The sequence below is a fragment of the Brachyhypopomus gauderio genome, chromosome 5 (genome assembly GCF_052324685.1).
Source record: "Brachyhypopomus gauderio isolate BG-103 chromosome 5, BGAUD_0.2, whole genome shotgun sequence".
Lineage (NCBI taxonomy): Eukaryota > Metazoa > Chordata > Actinopteri > Gymnotiformes > Hypopomidae > Brachyhypopomus > Brachyhypopomus gauderio.
In genome coordinates, this window is record NC_135215.1 from 34,973,545 (window position 1) to 34,993,259 (window position 19,715).

The 19,715-nt window shown below is 42.6% G+C and overlaps 1 protein-coding gene across 1 annotated transcript in view; it reads left to right on the forward strand.

The window, feature by feature from the left end:
• The first annotated feature begins 1,015 nt into the window (after positions 1-1,015).
• otud7a (OTU deubiquitinase 7A) overlaps positions 1,016-19,715 on the forward strand; it is a 62,947-nt gene continuing 44,247 nt past the window's right edge. The window contains 1 exon segment of the mRNA XM_077007480.1: positions 1,016-1,171. The gene's annotated coding sequence lies outside the window, so the exon portion shown is untranslated.

Consider the following 19,715-nt stretch of genomic DNA (forward strand, 5'->3'; position numbering starts at 1 on the left):
CAAACCTGTGTGTGCTGGCCCCCTTGTGAAGGACGGAGGCTCCCTAAAGAGAACTCACTGCTTCCTGGTATTTACTGCTCACCCGGCCTCGCTTATGTGAAATACAGCGTTATCATTATAACATAAAATATGGGTACCCTGGACCTTGTAAAAGTAACATGACTTAAAAAAGAATAAATATATAAGAATTATATAAAATAAAATAAAAAACTAGATAACAGCGCTGTCATATGGGGTGCTATATAAAATCAGTCATTTGTTGTAACTTGTATGGTGAAGACACACGTAGTCCCCTAAATTAACTAAAAAATAAACACACGCAATAGGGTGTTTTAAAACGTGTATTCACACAGACATACATTTATAAAACAAACTGTGTCATGAAATGTAATGAAATCAAAAATCAAGTGTGTGTGTGTGTGTGTGTGTGTGTGTGTGTGTGTGTTTAACTTATAACAAAGGTTTTGTCAGGTTTCATAACAGTACACGGATTGTAGTCCGTGACCATGCAGCGCCACCGTCTGGAGGTGAAGGTTCCGGGTCCAGTGGTCAGAAACATTAATTTGACAGGCCAATCTAGGCTAAATAAAACCAAACCTGCAGACAGGGCGATTACAACAATTAGTTCATCTCCCCACATGAGTCACACCAAAATATGAGGGTGGAACTACTACATGTAAATAAAATGCAATACTGGCACGTGACAGAAAACTTAACGGGAAGCGGAAGTACACAAAGGGACGGAGGCGGTTCAGAGGGTGGATGAGAGCAGGCAGCGGGTGTACACAACGGGCGCGTGCGAGAACTGCCCCTCCTGACGTCATGTGGGGGGCGGGAGGGGGGTAAGGGCGAGAGGGGGGTAGGGGCGGTAGGGTAGGGGTAGTAGGTGTGGTGAGGGCGAGAGCTGCCCCTCCTGACGTCATGTGGGGGGTGGGAGCGGCGGGAGGGGCGGGAGCTGCCCCTCCTGACGTCATGTGGGGGGCGGGAGGGGCGGGAGGGGTAGGCGTGACTTTGAGGCTATGCTGCATCGCTGAATGGCACGAGGATGAGGGAGATAGCGACAGCTAGACGAAGAGGCGATTTTGTCATATGATTTTGAAACCATATTTTCGAAAGGACTGATCTGTTCACATTGACGGAAGACCGAGGAACGATGACTGAGTGAGAAACGGTAAGATAGTCGCGTTTCTTCTTCTAAACGCCATCCATCAGTGATCATGGTCCAGGATGAGCAGATGTTCACTGCGTACGCTGGGCAGGTGCACCTGGCGTTTTTAGACGTGGTCGTGCATCTTCGCAGTCTGTTTAATAACGACGGTGGCTGTTTTAAACGAAGCAGTTGAGGCTGACTGGCCCATTATTTGGGTGTTGGTGGTAAGGTGTGAGGGCGTCTAGTGCATCAGTTGAAGCAGCAAAGCTTGCGGTAAGATCCGAAAAGAATCTTCTTTGTCTATAGACGTCTATAGCATCACAGACTATTAATGTGGCGTACCAGGTCTGACTCTAACCATCCTACACCTAAATATGCCTTCATGTTGCAGGCAACGCAGGGAGACGACATGTGAATGGTTTTATTACAGTGATATTTGAATGGTTATTACAATCTATAAGCGCAGAATACGCCAAGCTTTGAGTATCCTCATTCCAGGTCCTTAGGATGCGCTCATCTATTTGATTTATTCACCTGCTTTTTGCACACAACTTACTCTAGGCTACTTTGGAGATATGCTATAAGGCTGTAGCTACCTGTGAGCTTGTTATGTGCTACTGGAGTCTTCCTGAACCAGGAAAGCTGGCTACAATCAGGCCAACTTTGCTGAAGCCCAGACTGACTTCACTTTCCGCTTCCATTAAGAGTATGACAACATCCTGACCATGCTTTGTTAAATGTGCCTGATGTAAAATTCAGTCAATTTAATGAGTTTGTCTCATGTAAAATTCTATAGGTCTGTATAATAGCGAGTACCTCTAGTGGCAGGGTTATTTTGTGTGAGGGCTGTTACTCTAGGCAAGTAAACATTTGTTTTAGTCTATGTCATTTTTGATGACAATGATACACTTTGCCTTTCCAACCAGTCTGAGTTTGAATACAGATGTTTGCCCAATTCATTGTGACATCACAGACATTTGAGTGGAGACAGAATTCCATTTGATGTTCGTACATTAATAGCAAAATAAGTAAAATTGAAAAATCAGTATCGCCAAATACTGACTTGGCTCTTGACGTCACAGGTGTATTTATTTTTGATCTGGGTAAAAGGTAGTGATACATCAGTCTCCCCCAAACTCTAACCGTGAGCATTACAGCGACGACTCACCAAGGCGTTTTTGTCTGTGAACTGCGTTGGTCTTGGAACGTGCACACAATAGTTATATTGTGAAAAAAGGCAGTAGCCTATATACAGTGTAAGATTTTGCAGCATACGTGGGTAATGCATGGTTTATTGTTGTTGGCCTGGAGGCTGGGATACTGGGAGGCAGGTTGCCCGCTGTCATCGCACGTGATGTAAGATTCTGTAGCGTGTGTGGGTGATGCATACGTTAGGGCTGACCTGGAGGGCGTGAGGAGACTCATCTGCTTGCTACATCCTACACTTACTTTAGAATTCTCAAATAACGAACTGTTACGAAATAACGAACGAAATAACGAACTGTTTTTGGTCTGAAAGATGTCCTGCGTGTTTTAGTCAACTTGTGAGAACTCATGGAATTCTCTTCCACTTCTTCTTAAACATCTGGTCAAGTAAACACAGGAGTTCACGAAATGGATGTTTACACTCAAATTAAGATAATTTTAGTAATTTCAGGACTTTCAGATGATAAATATTGTATCAGAATGGTTAGTAGTGTGAGCAGCAATGTCAAACTATCCCCTTGTCAGACAAAGTTATTTTCATCATAACCTCTATTTTCATATAATTAGAAATTTCATATAATTACAAATAAGAAATAGAGAGACAGACAGAGACAAATACAGACACAGACAAATACAGACAGAGAGAACAGGTATGACCTTGTCCTGGCAATTTCTGATTCTATCAAACAGTCCAGTGGGGCCTGAAATGAAAATCCTGGTGATGCATGTGTTGTCAGTTTATTTATTTATTTTGAATTCATTCATTTTATTTTCTTCTGCTAGTATGCATAAGAGTGCAGTTTGTGCACAATAATGTACAAAACAATTGCGATTCATAGACAGATGAAGCAGTCAGGGCCAGGCAGCAGAGCGCAAGCCCAGTCCAGGGTGGCTGTGATGGGCCTGAGCGTGGTGGGATGTGGCCCAGTCCAGGGTGGCTGTGATGGGCCTGAGCGTGGTGGGATGTGGCCCAGTCCAGGGTGGCTGTGATGGGCCTGAGCGTGGTGGTATGTGGCCCAGTCCAGGGTGGCTGTGATGGGCCTGAGCGTGGTGGGATGTGGCCCAGTCCAGGGTGGCTGTGATGGGCCTGAGCGTGGTGGGTTGTGGGTTTTAGAGCACTCACCTCATGGAGTTCCACCCATGTCACAGGAACTTTGGTCCCAGACACACTGGGAGCAGAAACGCTGTTGCTAGGACCAGTGCACGCGTGATCAGGCCAGAGGGGCTGACATACACACACTTTTTGCTGTGTGTGTGGTTTGTTCACCATTTCCAGAAACATCAGCTTTATCTACTTGTTTTTTTATGGATTAAGGAAACAATATTGAAAATAATGTATGAAAATAATAATGTATATCATTACACGCTATAAAATGTTTAAATTGCACAATCCTTTGTAATTATTTATGCATCATACTTTTCTAATTAGTAAATTATTACGATAGCATTTTGGGCTATCATTTTACATGTACTTTAGTAGGACATTTTGCACTGAAATCATTGCCTAAATGTATATATAATATATTATGCAGACTAGATAGTATTATTGAAGTTTTCATGAGATGATTTTAAAGCTTTGTTTCTGTTTAAGCAGAAACAGCAGAATATGCAACAGATTATCGCAATCACCATTTTTTATCAAATTGGGAGCACACTGTCTCTGTCCCTTTCACTAATTTCCATGATTGCGTGGCTTATTTTAGTGCAACAGTGTCCCTGCAAATGTTGTGAATTAAAATTTTGTATGTCTTGAGCAATACCACAAGGAGTTTTCCTTTTCGTTTTCTTACTGCATGTGCTAGAACAGCCAGAGGGCCCAGAGAAAGTTCACACGTGGAACTGCCTCTCTCTATCGGAAATATACACAGATGAACTAAACACATAACTTTCCTGTTTCGAAACTAGCATAGTTTATTTCAGCGTAAAAAGGTTTCCATATAAGATGATTCACAGTTGCGGAAAATTACTCAATAGTGTGTCAATCACACCATGAGTATAAAAAATGACAGCTTGTCACATGCTTGAAAAATATAAAGATTGTGTTCAAAAAAATTGGATGGAGTGCATGTGTCATCATACAGTATATTTATTGATATGAATGTTAGATTTTATTGTCTGTTTTTCTTGAATGCTGTCTATTTAGGTGTATATATAAAGGTTAAATATATTTAAGCATTTCCGAAATGTGTTTCAACTCATACAGTATAACTTTCTCAGGAACCTTATGCTTCCCAGCCTAACTTGCAGAAAAAAGAAAGAAAAAAAAACTCCAAAAACATTCTTTCTGTATTGTCACCACCAGAGAATATCCAGAGACAGCAGAGAGCAACTTAGAATAAATCTATATGCATGTATGCATATATGAAAATATTTCTTATGCATATTCATTTAGCTGCATGATGATTGCCAAGTCTATTCCCATTGATAATCAAATGTATTTTAAAGGAACGTGATTGAACAGGTTCAGCCCATGAAAGTGAGAATCTGCCGGCTGTCTTTGCAGAGAATTCCATCCCCCTCCCATTTCATTCCTGAAAAGTTTAGTCCTTGAGATGAGATGAAATGAGTCAAGTGGCCCGCAGTAATCAGTGCTCAATCACTGCCTGCTGCTTTGAAGTGGTCCACATCTTCACAGGTGGGAAAGCAATGTTAAGTGTTCTGTCTGTAGGCAGGGAGAGGTCACGCAGAGGTCAGAAGCGATGGTGGGGTTATTAATGGGGAAGGGTTAAAGAAGGTCGAGGGAGAAAATGACAAATGGTTGTTGTGTCCACAAAAAAATTAAATTAAAGTAAAATTAAAGGTCAGTGTTAGTGTTTGTTCAAAGTCTGTTGATAGGTGATGTATACAGGAATTACAGATAATGGATGTTTGTTATTTTTCTCATGCTGGGGACAAGATCTTTTTAAATCATCAAAAGTTGGGGACTAGTATGAAAAGTGGAAAAGGCACGTGGGCGTGAAGCAGATAACAGCACCATGCTCTGCCCCGCTGCTGCCCAAGAGCTTCACGTCCATGGCTGGAGTTAGAAGAGAGGTGCCGATGAGATGTGTGTGATGGGAAGACTGGTTGGGAACTGGCAGTCCGCTGTAAAGGAGAGCATCTCTGTTCCACCCGACCCACACCACCACCACCCACTACACACCATCACCCACTACACACCATCACCCACCACACACCATCACCCACTACACACCATCACCCACTACTAGGGCTGTCGCAATAACCGCAATATTGTAATATCGCGATATTCACCTGCCAACCGCAGGGAATTCCAAGCAACCGTCACACCGCGATGTTCGTGTTTTCTTTTTTCCACAAGGTTCTTCTTGTTTTACACGTAAGCCACTTCGCTGCGTGTGCGGTGGATGTTAATTACTATTTAAAAACGTTCGTATCCGTTGCTTCTGAGTGGCCTTTTTATGGAAACAATTGCGGCTACTCTGGTCGCAAAACCAAATGTGACTTCGCCAGTTTGGGAGCATTTCGGCTTTCAACCGAATGAAAAGAGAGAGCCGGACAATTTAGACGAGGCAATATGCAAAATCTGTGCGCGAAAGGTTGCTGTGAAACGGGGAAACTAAGAGAGCTCGCGCACATGCCGAGCTCGAGCTACCTGCACAGCCCTAACGCAGATCCCATCGCCTGGTGGCGCGACAACCAGGTTAGATTTCCTCTGCTTTCTAAAGTGTCCCGCAAGTACATGTGTATTTGTGCAACGAGCACACCACCAGAGAGAGTTTTTAGTGCTGCCGGAAACATTGTTACCCCACTTAGATCCTCTCTGAAACCACATAAGGTGAACATGTTGGTTTTCCTAGCACGTAACAAGGACATGATAACGCCGGACTAAACCTAGACTTTATTACTAAAGGAAGGGTTTCGTTTTCCTTCTTTTTTTTAAACGAATTCTGATCTCATGTGCTCAAGTTTTTTTGCCTTCTTTGCACAGCGCAGATCAATCGTAGGCTATAAGCTGGACTTTGTTTCCATGAAAGAGTAAAGGAGTGTTCTTATTGCGCGTCATTAGCCTTACGTGCTCTGCATTTAACAATAAGGACTGTTGAATTTGTCCTACAACTGTGTCGGCTTTGTTATAAAAATATAATATTCTTAATAACAACTGCAATAAAAACGTGTTTAGAATAGCACTTAAATCAGGATATGTTTGTGAAAACAACAAAAATGGCGATAATACCGCATATCGCGGTGTGGAGCCCTGTTAATTTACCGCAGTGGAAATTCTTACACCGCGACAGCCCTACCCACTACACACCACCACCCACTACACACCATCACCCACCATACACCATCACCCACTACACACCACCACCCACTACACACCACCACCCACTACACACCATCACGAAGATTATGCTCTTCTGGACTGAGGATCGCCACTGGGACAACCTTAGTGGTAACCGGACATATTTTCCCAGTTTCCCCACTAGATGCTTTCATCACTTGGACCTGAGTCATCTTTTGCCATTGCTGTTTTCTGGTTGGTTAACCATTACATGCATATCTCAAATTGGAGTTTTCACAGGATCTCAGCTTTGCTCTCCAACACTCTCTGTTGCTCCACCCATTTGGACTTGAAGATGTTTAACTCTTTAATAGGGTTTAGACATCCAGTCTGAAGCCAAACAGTCACTTTTTTTTTAGCTCTCTGTCTTCTGTCCAGCAGATCACCTGAACAAACACCTATTTATCATCCTTCTGGATTGAACGTGTAATTGCTTTCCATCTATCAATATTATTTTAATATGTCAGTGGGTCACATCCATGTAAAAACAAATACCTTATATTAGATTGGCTTAACAATCACTTCATATGTCTCCTACTGGGTAATGCACAGACACTTGAAGTTCAAAATGCTAGTTAGATTGATTGCAGCAGTGTGAAAATACCAAAAAAGCAAAAAAAGACTAGATTTAGGTGGTCAACACATCTTTTCTATTTGAAAAGCAGGAAAGATGAATTTCATGTCTTCTGCCAAACTTAATACTCCAAATTGGTGCCAAGTTTGGTGAGTGAAACATTAATATATTTTACAGTTCTCTTGATCAGGTTGGTCAGCTCTGTTAGTGAGCTAGATAGATTTTGTTTTTAATGTAGTCTGTTGTAATGTCATATACACCCTGTGTGTTCTTCTTATGGGGATGCTATCAATCATGGCCACCTTAGCTTTGCATATGTTTCTGTATATGATCTCTGACACTTGTTGTGTCACTAGTGCCACCACTAGGGGCAGGACTAGCTCATTTCTGAGGTTTCAAATGACCTAGTTGTTGATGGTTGACCTAGTAGTTGTTCATGTCGTGGAGGGTCTTGCTACGGCACCTCATCAACTCATCCGTGGGAGCCGTTGCTTGGACATACACATGGACGTTTCCCGTCTTGCTCTGGACACTGTATCTTACGTTACGACGACCACGTCTCCACCTCCTCCTTCCAGCTGGCGTACGGCTTTTGGTCGTTGAATCTTAGACGTATTGTTGAGTTACCTGGTCTTGACGTCTGCAACATCAGCTGTTCTCTTGGCCATCTTATTTTGCCTGCTGGGTGTCTGAAGAGCGGTAGGACACGTGTGTTTATGGGTTTGATCAGATCATTCCCTGTCATCTGACTCGTGAAGTCCAACCTCACCCTGTGAAGGTGCTTGGATGACACTGTGCTTCTTATTGCTGTCTCCTTGTTATTGGAGAATCCCCAGAATCTCCAGAGGGCTTCCAGGTCTGTTAAATGGCTGTGGGGTAGGTGAGATTCCTCTGTGCTGATCAGCATTTAGCCTTTTGCTATCAACTGAGCACCCTTCTAGCCTCATGTCATCCGTGTATAGCAAATGGCTGACGGAAGTTCCACTCCTGAATCTGTACCCGTACCCACTCTAACCGACGGGCCGGCTGAGAGGATTCAGCCTTACGCAAAGCTAAAGTTAGCATCCAAACTGATTGTTGAGTTAAAAATGGCAGTTATAGCCATTCAAATTCAATTCCAAAGTATATTGTATTGAGCGAAACTGCATTTCATTCCTGTTTTAAAGAGGTATTTTTAGAACGTTTGTTTTATTAGCATTGTTATTTCTTGCTTGGCAGGCTCAAAGCTAGTCACATGCTTTTTATGTGAATGTTCTGATCACTATATGGCATTTCACCCTTGCATATTTCACTGATGTGTAAATGAAATTGGATAATTGTGTTTGCAAAAAAAAAAAAACAGTACAGTCATTTGGCTGTTTGCCCCATTTGTGTTACTTTTTCAGTATTTGGGACTTATGTGTAAATACACAAAGTATTTACACATAAGTGTTGATATGTTATGACAAAAAAGTAAGGATTGCTATAGCAAATAGTAGATATTTATTGCGAACAATATCATGGTCTTTTTCATAGAGTTTCAACTGTTCAGTGAAACACAAGGCTTTCCTCATATTAAATTGAACGGGCCGCACCAGAGCCTGAAGTGATATGCCTGACAGTCAGTATGAGTTCCCAGAAAAGCAGAAGCTTGGACTGATGGTATCTATAACAAATCTAATGTATTCTAGTGTTTCAATTTCATTTCAGTGTAATTTATGAGCAAATGATGTCTAGATCTAGACTAAAAAGATTTTCCAGGGGTGATTCACAGTTGGGTTGTTTTGTAGCGCTCACCATGGCTTTGGAACTCATGCATCACAAGACTAATATAGATCAGCTTCTACTGTGCATGACTTTGGAAAAACCATAATAATACATAGTTAGATGATTATGTTTTATTGGGATACAATACACTGAGCAGCTGCTTCATTAGAAACATGTTTTATCATGTGCAGTTAGTCTATAGGCCACTTTTGCACTTTTGCCATTCTTTACACAGTAATCACCTCCGCAGAAACCGGCACAAAAGGTGGATTTCATGGTCAGGTTCTGAACACAAGGCGGCTGCTGGCTAGATATTTTTGGGTGGGTAAAACCCCAACAGTCACTTTGACATGCAGGAAAAAAACAGCAGCACTGGTAACCCTGTTTCACTGGGTAAAGCCCTATCCGGACGGGATTAGTTTCTCAGGGGGTCCTGGGGTAATTTTCTCTTTTACGGGGGGTCCTCTGTGATTTTAATCCCATCCGGAACGAGCATGTCCGTGTTTTTCTCAGACGTCCTCAGAGAAAATTACAGGCGGAATTACCTACTGTTTTTCGCTGTACTCCGTGGTCGTCTGGTAATTTTAGTCCCGTCCGGATCCACATGTCTGAGTTTATACATGCAGACATCACCTCGCGTTTAATAAAACAGTTATATGTCCACTGCCACGCACCGTAGTTACACGTTGGGCGCGCGTTTTCACGGAGATCCACGTAAAGACAGCGGCGAGCGAAAATGGATTTACTGGATTTTTTAATGGATTTATTTTATTTTATTTAACGGATTTATTTAGCTATTTACATTCATTAGCGATTTTTTATAATGTGTTTTCTGTATTGGTTTAACAAAATAGCTTAACTTAAACGGAGATCTTAAATGCTGAACTGAACAGTAGTAAAGTTAAAAGTTAAAAAGGAATCATCAGAGTTGGCAGTGTGACATTATTAACATGCTATCACGTGACAAGGCGATGTCATGTGACCGAGAAAGCCAAAAACTCGCGGGTCCTCCTGTTTTTTCAATTGCTGTCCGGATGCAAGAGTTTTATCACTGAGTACAAGGGTGAAATATTTTTCACAGACGTCCCCCTGAAAAACTAATCCCGTCCGGATAGGGTCTATCCGGACGGGATTCGTTTCTCAGGGGGTCCTGGGGTAATTTTCTCTTTTACGGGGGGTCCTCTGTGATTTTAATCCCGTCCGGAACGAGCATGTCCGTGTTTTTCTCAGACGTCCTCAGAGAAAATTACAGGCGGAATTACCTACTGTTTTTCGCTGTACTCCGTGGTCGTCTGGTAATTTTAGTCCCGTCCGGATCCACATGTCTGAGTTTATACATGCAGACATCACCTCGCGTTTAATAAAACAGCTATATGTCCACTGCCACGCACCGTAGTTACACGTTGGGCGCGCGTTTTCACGGAGATCCACGTAAAGACAGCGGCGAGCGAAAATGGATTTACTGGATTTTTTAATGGATTTATTTTATTTTATTTAACGGATTTATTTAGCTATTTACATTCATTAGCGATTTTTTATAATGTGTTTTCTGTATTGGTTTAACAAAATAGCTTAACTTAAACGGAGATCTTAAATGCTGAACTGAACAGTAGTAAAGTTAAAAGTTAAAAAGGAATCATCAGAGTTGGCAGTGTGACGTTATTAAACATGCTATCACGTGACAAGGCGATGTCATGTGACCGAGAAAGCCAAAAACTCGCGGGTCCTCCTGTTTTTTCAATTGCTGTCCGGATGCAAGAGTTTTATCACTGAGTACAAGGGTGAAATATTTTTCACAGACGTCCCCCTGAAAAACTAATCCCGTCCGGATAACGTACAGTCAACCAGGGAGAACTGATCAGACTTAACCAGGGTAGGTGTTGAATGGGTACATATATGGGTAACCAACAGAGGTGGGACCAAGTCAGTGTTTTGCAAGTCTCAAGTAAGTCCAAGTCTTTATCCTCAAGTCCCGAGTCAAGTCTCAAGCAAAGACAGTCAACTCAAGTCAAGTCTCGAGTCAAGACAGGCAACCGTCAAGTCAAGTCCCAAGTCTGAAACTTGGAATTTCAAGTCCTTTCGAGTCTTTTTTTTTTTTACAGGCACCAACGCTTTACGAATGCTACGCTGATGCGTTTCTTTACTCGTTTTGTTGGTGTCCGCCAGCCAAAAGATGACAGATCATTTACATTTTATCTTCTCTTAATTACATAAATGTACTTAAACAAGAATGTTTCGTTACATCATTTACACGAAAATAGCAAGCTTCATCGTAAGCAAGATGCTGTCATTACGAATGGTTATTCTAAACATTTGGATAAAATGTTTAAATATAGACTAATAAAAGGTTAGGGTTATTTTTTTATTGTTTTCTGTTATTGTGGGGTCACGGTGTAGGCTACTATTGTTACCTGGAGATTCAGTGGGGTCACATATTCTGATGGCTGCCGTCAGAATTGGTGACCCCAGTTAAAAAGGCTCACCTGTACATTGCATTCATGATTTCTTTGTTGGCTGCAATGGTGAGGGGATGGTAAATCTTGTTTAAGTACATTTATGTAATTAAGAGACGATAAATGTAAATATAAACATCTGTCATATTTTGGCTCGTGGACACCAACAAAAGTATGGTGTCAAATTAGGGTCTTTAATGGTGACGGAAAAAAAATAATATCGCAAATATAAGATTAGCATTATGCATTTTACGTTCCTAATTTGTTTCTGCAATACTTTCCCTCTTTTGCGTTTCTTTCTTTTCTTTGCGTTTCACATTTTATGTTGCTGCTTTTTTTGCAATACTTTCTCCCTTTTGCGTTTCTTTCTTTTGTTTGCGCATCACTGCTTTTCTTTGCGTCTCGCATTTTACGTTCATAATTTTTTTTGCGCTTCTCTCTTTTCTTTGCTCCGGTTTTACCCTCTGTGTGGGGCGGGGAAAGAGGCGTGGCCAAGAGCGAAAGGCGTGCTGTGAACGTTCAGCGTCATCCGTTGAACCGTCACACAGCGCGGCAATTTGGTTACTGGTATCATGGCAGACGGTCGCCCAGCTGGACCACAGGTATATGCGTGCAGACATAGACATCAGGTGCTAAAGCACCACCAACTCTGCCCTTTATCAACGAAAGTGCCCTTTTAAAACTTCGTTTAAAAAATATATATTATTATTATTATTATTATCATCATTTTACTGAGGTCGGTTTGAAATGATCTTTTGAAAACCTGAGCGAATAAAAACAATGCCCTGAAATGCGCCACCATCTCGCACATACCCGACCTCTCTCTTCCTTTAACACCAGATGCGCTGCAGCAGCAGTTCAGTTCAGAGTGGAAGGAAGCTGAACTGACGCTGAACGTTCACAGCACGCCTTTCGCTCTTGGCCACGCCTCTTTCCCCGCCCCCACACAGAGGGTAAAACTGGAGCAAAGAAAAGAGAGAAGCGCAAAAAAAAATTATGAACGTAAAATGCGAGACGCAAAGAAAAGCAGTGACACGCAAACAAAAGAAAGAAACGCAAAAGGGAGAAAGTATTGCAAAAAAAAGCAGCAACATAAAATGTGAAACGCAAAGAAAAGAAAGAAACGCAAAAGAGGGAAAGTATTGCAGAAACAAATTAGGAATGTAAAATGCAAAATGCTAATCTTATATTTGCGATATTATTATTTTTTCGTCACCAATAAAGACCCTAATTTGACTCCATACAAAACGAGTAAAGAAAGTGCATCAGCGTAGTTTACGTAGCATTCGTAAAGCGTTTGTGCCTCTGAACAGAAACTGTGAAATAGCGCCCCCTGTGGTCACAAAACTCGACGGTCACAGAATCTGGTGTAACGCCGGTCTGCGTCAGAAGGACGGAAATGAAATTAATGGGGCGCACTTTATAAATATTAATATGCGTTTTAAAATTTAGATTTGGGGTAAAAAAAAATCAAGTCTTTGCAAGTAAACAGGTTCAAGTCCAATTCAAGTCCCAAGTTATTGGTGTAAAAGTCCAAGTCAAGTCTAAGTCTCTGAATATTTTTTCAAGTCAAGTCAAAAGTCTTAATATTAATGACTCGAGTCTGACTCGAGTCCAAGTCATGTGACTCGAGTCCCCACCTCTGGTAACCAATGGGTACACTATAGTGTATAGGTACATTTTACTCTAAAAAACAATACATAGTATTCTCGGCTAAGTGTCATTGGCAAAACATTGAGATTAGTTTGGCTCTGTCACTGTTTGCTGTGTCTTATAGTCATGACATGTTTGTTGCCCCAGTACGTGCAAAATGAGCCAGTCCAGTGTTACAGAGAACATGGCGACTGGGGGAAGGGGCTGTGGCCGAGAGACGATGTGGCCTCGTGACTTTGCCTCCTGTCAGTATGTCTAGTTCCCCCCCCCCCCCCCCCCCCCCCCTCCCTCCCATCACAGAGCAATGGTACGTGCTGATATCACCGCTGCACATGGTCACACCAGCTGTGTGAGGCCATGTGTGGATGTGTGTGTGTGTGTGTGTGTGTGTGTGTGTGTCCTGTGTGTGTGTGTGTGTGTGTCCTGTGTGAAGCAGAACATCTTCTCCAGATTGAATTTGCACTGTGTCACATCAGCTGTGGTGTGTGGATGAGGCTTGTGATGCTGTCCTGATCTTCCTGTGGTGGAAGATCAGACTCCATACCCCCTTGTTTCCTCCCTCTCTTCTACATTAGTTTGGAAGTCCAAAACTTCATATCCTACATTTATGCACATGGTCTAATCTAAAATCGTTCATTTTGAAATGTGTGAAATGGCCTACCTGGTTTATTTGCTCTTTAAAGATCCACATGTTCACCCAAATTTAAAAACAAAGGCTTTTCCTTCTCCTTGTGTGGACGTCTGACTGCTCCTCTCATGACTTTTGGATGTTGGTGAAATAGAACTATGCTTATAAGAGTGAGATAATGCTGGATCATCATCTGTTTCAAAAACAGGTGCTTGTCGAGGACAGTGCTCAGTGCTTTTCAGTGTAAGGGGCTGTGAAATCAGATGGCTAAGCTGTGGGGCAGTCATGGCCTGGTGGTAGGGAACTGGGCTTGTGACCGGAGGGTCGTGGGTTCGATTCCCAGACCTGAGGCCATGACTGAGGTGCCCTTGAGCAAGGCACCTAACCCCAACTGCTCCCCGGGCGCCGGGCTAGGGCTGGCCACCGCTCTGGGCACGTATGATCCACAGCCCCCTAGTAATCACTAGTGTGTGTGTGTTCTAACTGCACAGATGGGTTAAAAGTGGAGGACAAATTGCAATTGCGATGTAAAAATCACAATTGACAAAATATGGCACACATTTTTTAGTGATGACTGCAGTATGACAACAGCACTAAGGGTGAGAGGCGTCCAGACTTCAGCGCGGCCCTCGGTCAGTGGGGAGGGGATGTGTTTTAGCACCACTATAGCACAGCTGGGACTCTCTGGCCTCAAAGCAGAAGCTCCCTCTGAGTGACCCTCGGCCTTTGAAAGAAAACAGCAAAACTGATATTAGGTCAGCATGCAAAAATAACTCCTCCAACTATCCGGAACAAACTTTGTTAATTAGATTTGAGCTGTTAGTGGGGAAAAGGATGCACTGGAAATGAGGTAAACATTGTGGCGGGAAGAGGAATACCTTCCATGTTAACAAACGATGTTGCTCATCACGATCCATTTTTAAGCCATCTGATTCATTGCCTCACTCTGATACATCTCCAGTCCCAGGTTTCTTTCTAATGCTGCCCTCAGTGCAGTGCTCATTAAGTGTTAAATTAAAGTCATTCATGTAACAATGTGGAGGTCATTCATTTACTCTCTCCACACGCTCCTGCTACATTTCACATCTCTGTAAGGTCTGATGAGAGCGGTCTTCACCAGACGGGACATTGGAACCAGCAGACTGTTAAATCATGGTCAGTACGAATGCCGTGTTTCCAATTTTACTACAAGCTAGGGGTCAGTCCTTTTATAAGCGTGAATGTAACTGAGCTGTGCTAGAATCTTTGTTCCTCTGATTCACCACAGATCTTTCCATTGATCTTTACATGTATTAGGAAACGTGTTAAGTTCTTTTATTAGAAAGGCCAGACCAACCCATGTTTGGACTTCGGCACGATACGTTATTAGTGCTTTCATGTGCTTTACTTTTGAACGGACATGATGGAGAAATTGTTTAGCTCTGTTGTTGGGTAATGGTGACTAGGAGTGATGTTGGAGAGCAGCTTTTTTTAGCTGTCCTGACCCTGTGCAGATGTCCGATCTTCATAGTAAAGGAGCACATACCTTCTGCTTGTCTTTTCAAGGTTCGTGAAGGTGTGAGCATGGAGCTTTTAATGTCCCACAGGGACTTCTCCCATTTCTGTATGGCAAGTGGCAATATGCATCTGTGTCAAAGAGACTGGCCACACCTCACACATGTGAATCTTTCACATACATGGTTTTAGTCTTGGTGCTGTGGCCAAAACTCATATGCTGATAGCAGGGCGCTTAGGTCTAGAAATCTCTGCAGTTTCTTCCTGCTTAACCAAGGCACCATGTAAACTCGTTTCCTTGACAGCGTTTATGCAGACCTGTGAACCTCTGACTGCAGTGTATCTAGAGTATTCAGTGCACCAGCATTTAGGTCATCGGCAGGAGCTTCTGTCCAAACCCAAGGAAAGGTCAGGAGAGTCTGTTTGAAGTAAAAAAGCAAGCTTTTATCATACAAGAGCCTAGCCCCTGTCTTTAACAGCAACGCCCATATAAAAAGTTTTGCCAGCTACTTCGAGAAATGACCTTTGCCACACGAATCTGCCTTTCAAGTTTGTCTCTTAGAAGGCATTTTTGTTCAGTAGGCAAACTAATAAACAATGTTTTCAAGAAAGCTCTTCAACTTGATTTCGGTTTTAAAGAGGGAATGTTCATTCCCATTGAAAGTCTGATTTTGTGAGGTGTTGGCTCTGGTCTTCGTCCACGTTTCCTACATCGATGTCCTGCTGAACTGCCGAAGAACTGTGTAGTTCATCTCCATGTTTTCTCCATGTTTATAAATGTTATTTTTTTCCATTTAATTTCATGGAAATCCAGTTACATGTAGTATTAATTAAATGTCATTTATTTATGCTCAAATGATTTGTCAAGCTCCCAATATCTATAACAATTCTAATGTAGAGTGTTCAATCTAGTAATTGAGATTGCGGGCTGTTGAAACTTTATTCATAATTTTGATGCCTAAATTTGTTGACAGCTTATATTTAAAGCCAAAACCTAACCAGACTGCACCTCAGACTGAGGTGTGTAAGAGCACTACACTTTTCCTGCTAAAACATCCAGCATTTCCCGAATCAAGTGTCAGATTTAGTTCTATGGCAATGGTGCAAGTTCTGGATGGTGTTTTAAGATGAAGACACTGGACTTGACGGGCCTTGATGTTTGTTTAATGTGATTGTTTGCCATCCAGAACAACAAAAGGCCACTCAGTTGTCTTATTTTGATTTGCAGTGCCTTTTCTGAACATAATTTACATGGAGAAAATGACACCTTCGGTATGAGAATTTACTGTGATTGTTTAAATCCTTGAGAACATGCAAGCTATACACTGTAGTTTATTGTCTGATGGCAGACATTTCACAAAATATATACTATAAAATCATTTTTAAGCTCATTATAAACAAACATTTTATTTGTAAGGTAATAGATGAGCTTTAATATTGACAATTTAGTCTACACACTTCCATGTAATGAATTTTTACTGCTTTAATCATAACTACACATAAAGGACTTTTGCAAGTACATTTCCAAATAAGTGCATATTGGATATAATTATTACAAATGTGAAGTTCTTCAGACATATTAACATGCTTCTCACCTTTCACAGTCTCGCATGCAGACATACATCAACTGTTGGTATTTACCATGAATCTAATGTTCAGTCTAAAATCTAATCATTGTCATTCATTATAGTTGTGTAGCTGTGGCCCTGAGGAAGGAACTGGTGTGGACTGGTTTCCTTTTGAGGAGGCGTTTTGCTGGGAAGTAGGACAGGAACTAGAGAGGGACAGTGAAACACAGAGAGACAGCATGAGAGAGAGAGAGAGAGAGAGAGAGAGAGAGAGAGAGAGAGAGAGAGAGAGAGAGAGAGAGAGAGAGAGAGTGAGAGAGAGAGAGTGAGAGAGACTCAGTGGAACACAGAGACAGCATGAGAAAGAGAGAGGGAAAGAGAGAGAGAGAGAGAGAGAGAGACAGGTACAGAAAGAGCATGGGAGAGAGAGACAGCATGTAAGAGAGTGAGAGACTGAAAGACAGTATGAGAGAGAGTGAGAGAGACAGTGGAGCACAGGGAGACAGCATGAGGAGACAGAGGAAAAGAAAGCACTAGAGAGAGAGAGAGAGAGGGAGAGAGAGGGAGACAGAGAGCCAGTGGGAGGCGGAGAGACAGCATGATAGAGAGAGAGACAGTGGGAGACAGAGAGACAAAATTAGAGAGAGCTAGAGCCATGGTAGGTGGAGAGACATCCTGAGAGAAACAGACAAGAAAATATCAATGCTCCTTCTACCACAGTACAAAATACACTACAAAACACACTGAGTACACTTCAGATGCCTCGGTGTTATTCACGGATGTATACAGTTATAATTCAAGAGTGATCCTGGACTTCACAAACAAGGGTATATCCTGCCCAGATTCTGCCCAGACCTACCTCTGGGTAGAAAAAGTTATAAACATGGTAAGTTAAACATTTGACCCACAGTACAGTTACGTATTAAGCAATTTAAGGCGTTCCATTTTTTATATCCAGCACCAAGAATAAAGCCACAAAATGTAAATAACTAACTAACTAACTAAATAACTCCACTAACTCATAAACAAATATTCCACTGAATTAAAAAGTGGGTTGAGTCTTCAACATTCTAGAAAACAATGAAAAATGGTCTCCCTGTGTCTACAAACAGCACATTCATTACAAACACGGGCACACATGCACTGACATCCACAGCGCCATGTAAAATCCTCCTGTGGAGGTCACCAGACGTGTTTGTGAGTGGAGGCTTGTGCTAAACCGGCCGTCTGTCCGGCCTCAACCCGAGCTGCACGCTGCTTCCGCACGCCCATTCAGGACGGATCTGTTAAGAACTTTAACACAGCACTTCTATAAAAGCTTCAATGGAACCAGAGCCAGTGCAGAGATCCAGATCACTGAAGTCCAGCAATAACCACGTCACGCCCCTTAAGTCCAGAGTTCGTCCAGTCCACTGTATCCCGGCACCGGTAAGTGAGGGAGAGAGGGACCATGAGAGACAGTGGGAGATAGAGAGAGAGACTATAAAAGATAGTGGGAGATAGAGAGAGAGGGAGAGACAGACAGACAGGGAGACAGAGAGGGAGATCATGAGAGAGAAACCAGGCCTGGCACAGTAGCCATTCCTCACTGCAGCGTTCAAAGCAGTGACCTCTCCGACTGACCCTGTCCCTCTCAGGGAGCTCGGCCCGAGTCTTTTCTAGGGAACAATTTGAGCTTCTTTCTGATTTTGACATTTCATGCAATATTTGACTCTTCACATCAGCCTGCAGCTTTTATGCATGAAGATGCTCTATGTGTGTTGTTCGGAGTTAGGAGCCACTGGGCAGGGTATGCCACGGTCATCTCAGAAGCAGTATCTGCTACTCTTGGCCGGCAGCAACATTTGCTAATGTATGTGTCTGTCTCAGCAGCCTGCAGGCTGGGCCAGGGCTCGTGAACATGGCACTTAGTGAAGCAGTAGAGGGGGGAGGAGCATAGCAGCATAGGGGGAGGAGCATAGCAGCACAGGGGGAGGAGCACAGCAGCAGAGGGGGAGGTGTCAGGAAGTCTACACAACAGCTGGCCTAGTACATGTTCTCTGAGACATGGGGCCATTGTGAGAGTCTCCTGACAGGAGACAGGATGTCAGAGCTGAAGTGTCCTGACACATCCTGTGACATCATCTTGAATGTTCTGAAGGGAGTCAACTCACTTGACCATCTCCTGTCTAATATAAGGTACAGTCCACTTAGCTGATCTTTGCTAAAGTTAGCACAGAAAAGCACTGTGTGACTAGCAAATGGTTAACAAAGTTGTTCACTTAAATTGGAGGGACAAATGTTTCTGACAAAGGGTGACTGAAACAGACACTCATTTATCTAAGGTTCATGACAAGTTCACAGCAAGCTCTAATTTATGAATAACACCACTGCATTGAACAGCAGTATATTATGCACTATAGGTCTTTTACTATGATTAGAGTGAAGAAGACTCATAATGTATCCTCTCCCCTTTGCTTCCTTCCGGATCCTTGCATCAGCCCCACTACAGACACACAGTCAGACTTCACACACACACACACACACACACACACACACACACACACACACACACACACACACACACACACACACCATCAGCACAGGCTTGCCATTGTGAGCGAAGGAGGAGAGAAGTGGAGTGAGTGATTGATTCCCTCTCTGAATGGGTTGTGCTTTTTTTCACGCTGCATTGAAATGCAGCCACTGACTCTGCCTGTCTCCAGCAGGGGCCTTTAAAATCGGAAGTACTTCTCTTGACTGTCTCGTTTAGTCGAACATCATTATATTCCATTAACTTATCCCTTCCTACCTCCTTTATTCTTTTTTTTTAATCTAAAGGTATAGAAGGAGTCTTAGTGTCACTGAACAGGAGCCTGATGTCTAAAACATCACAGGTGCTGGGGGCTTTTTTTAGTTACTTCTGATGGTAGGCCACTTTGTCACAAGGGTTCACTCTGC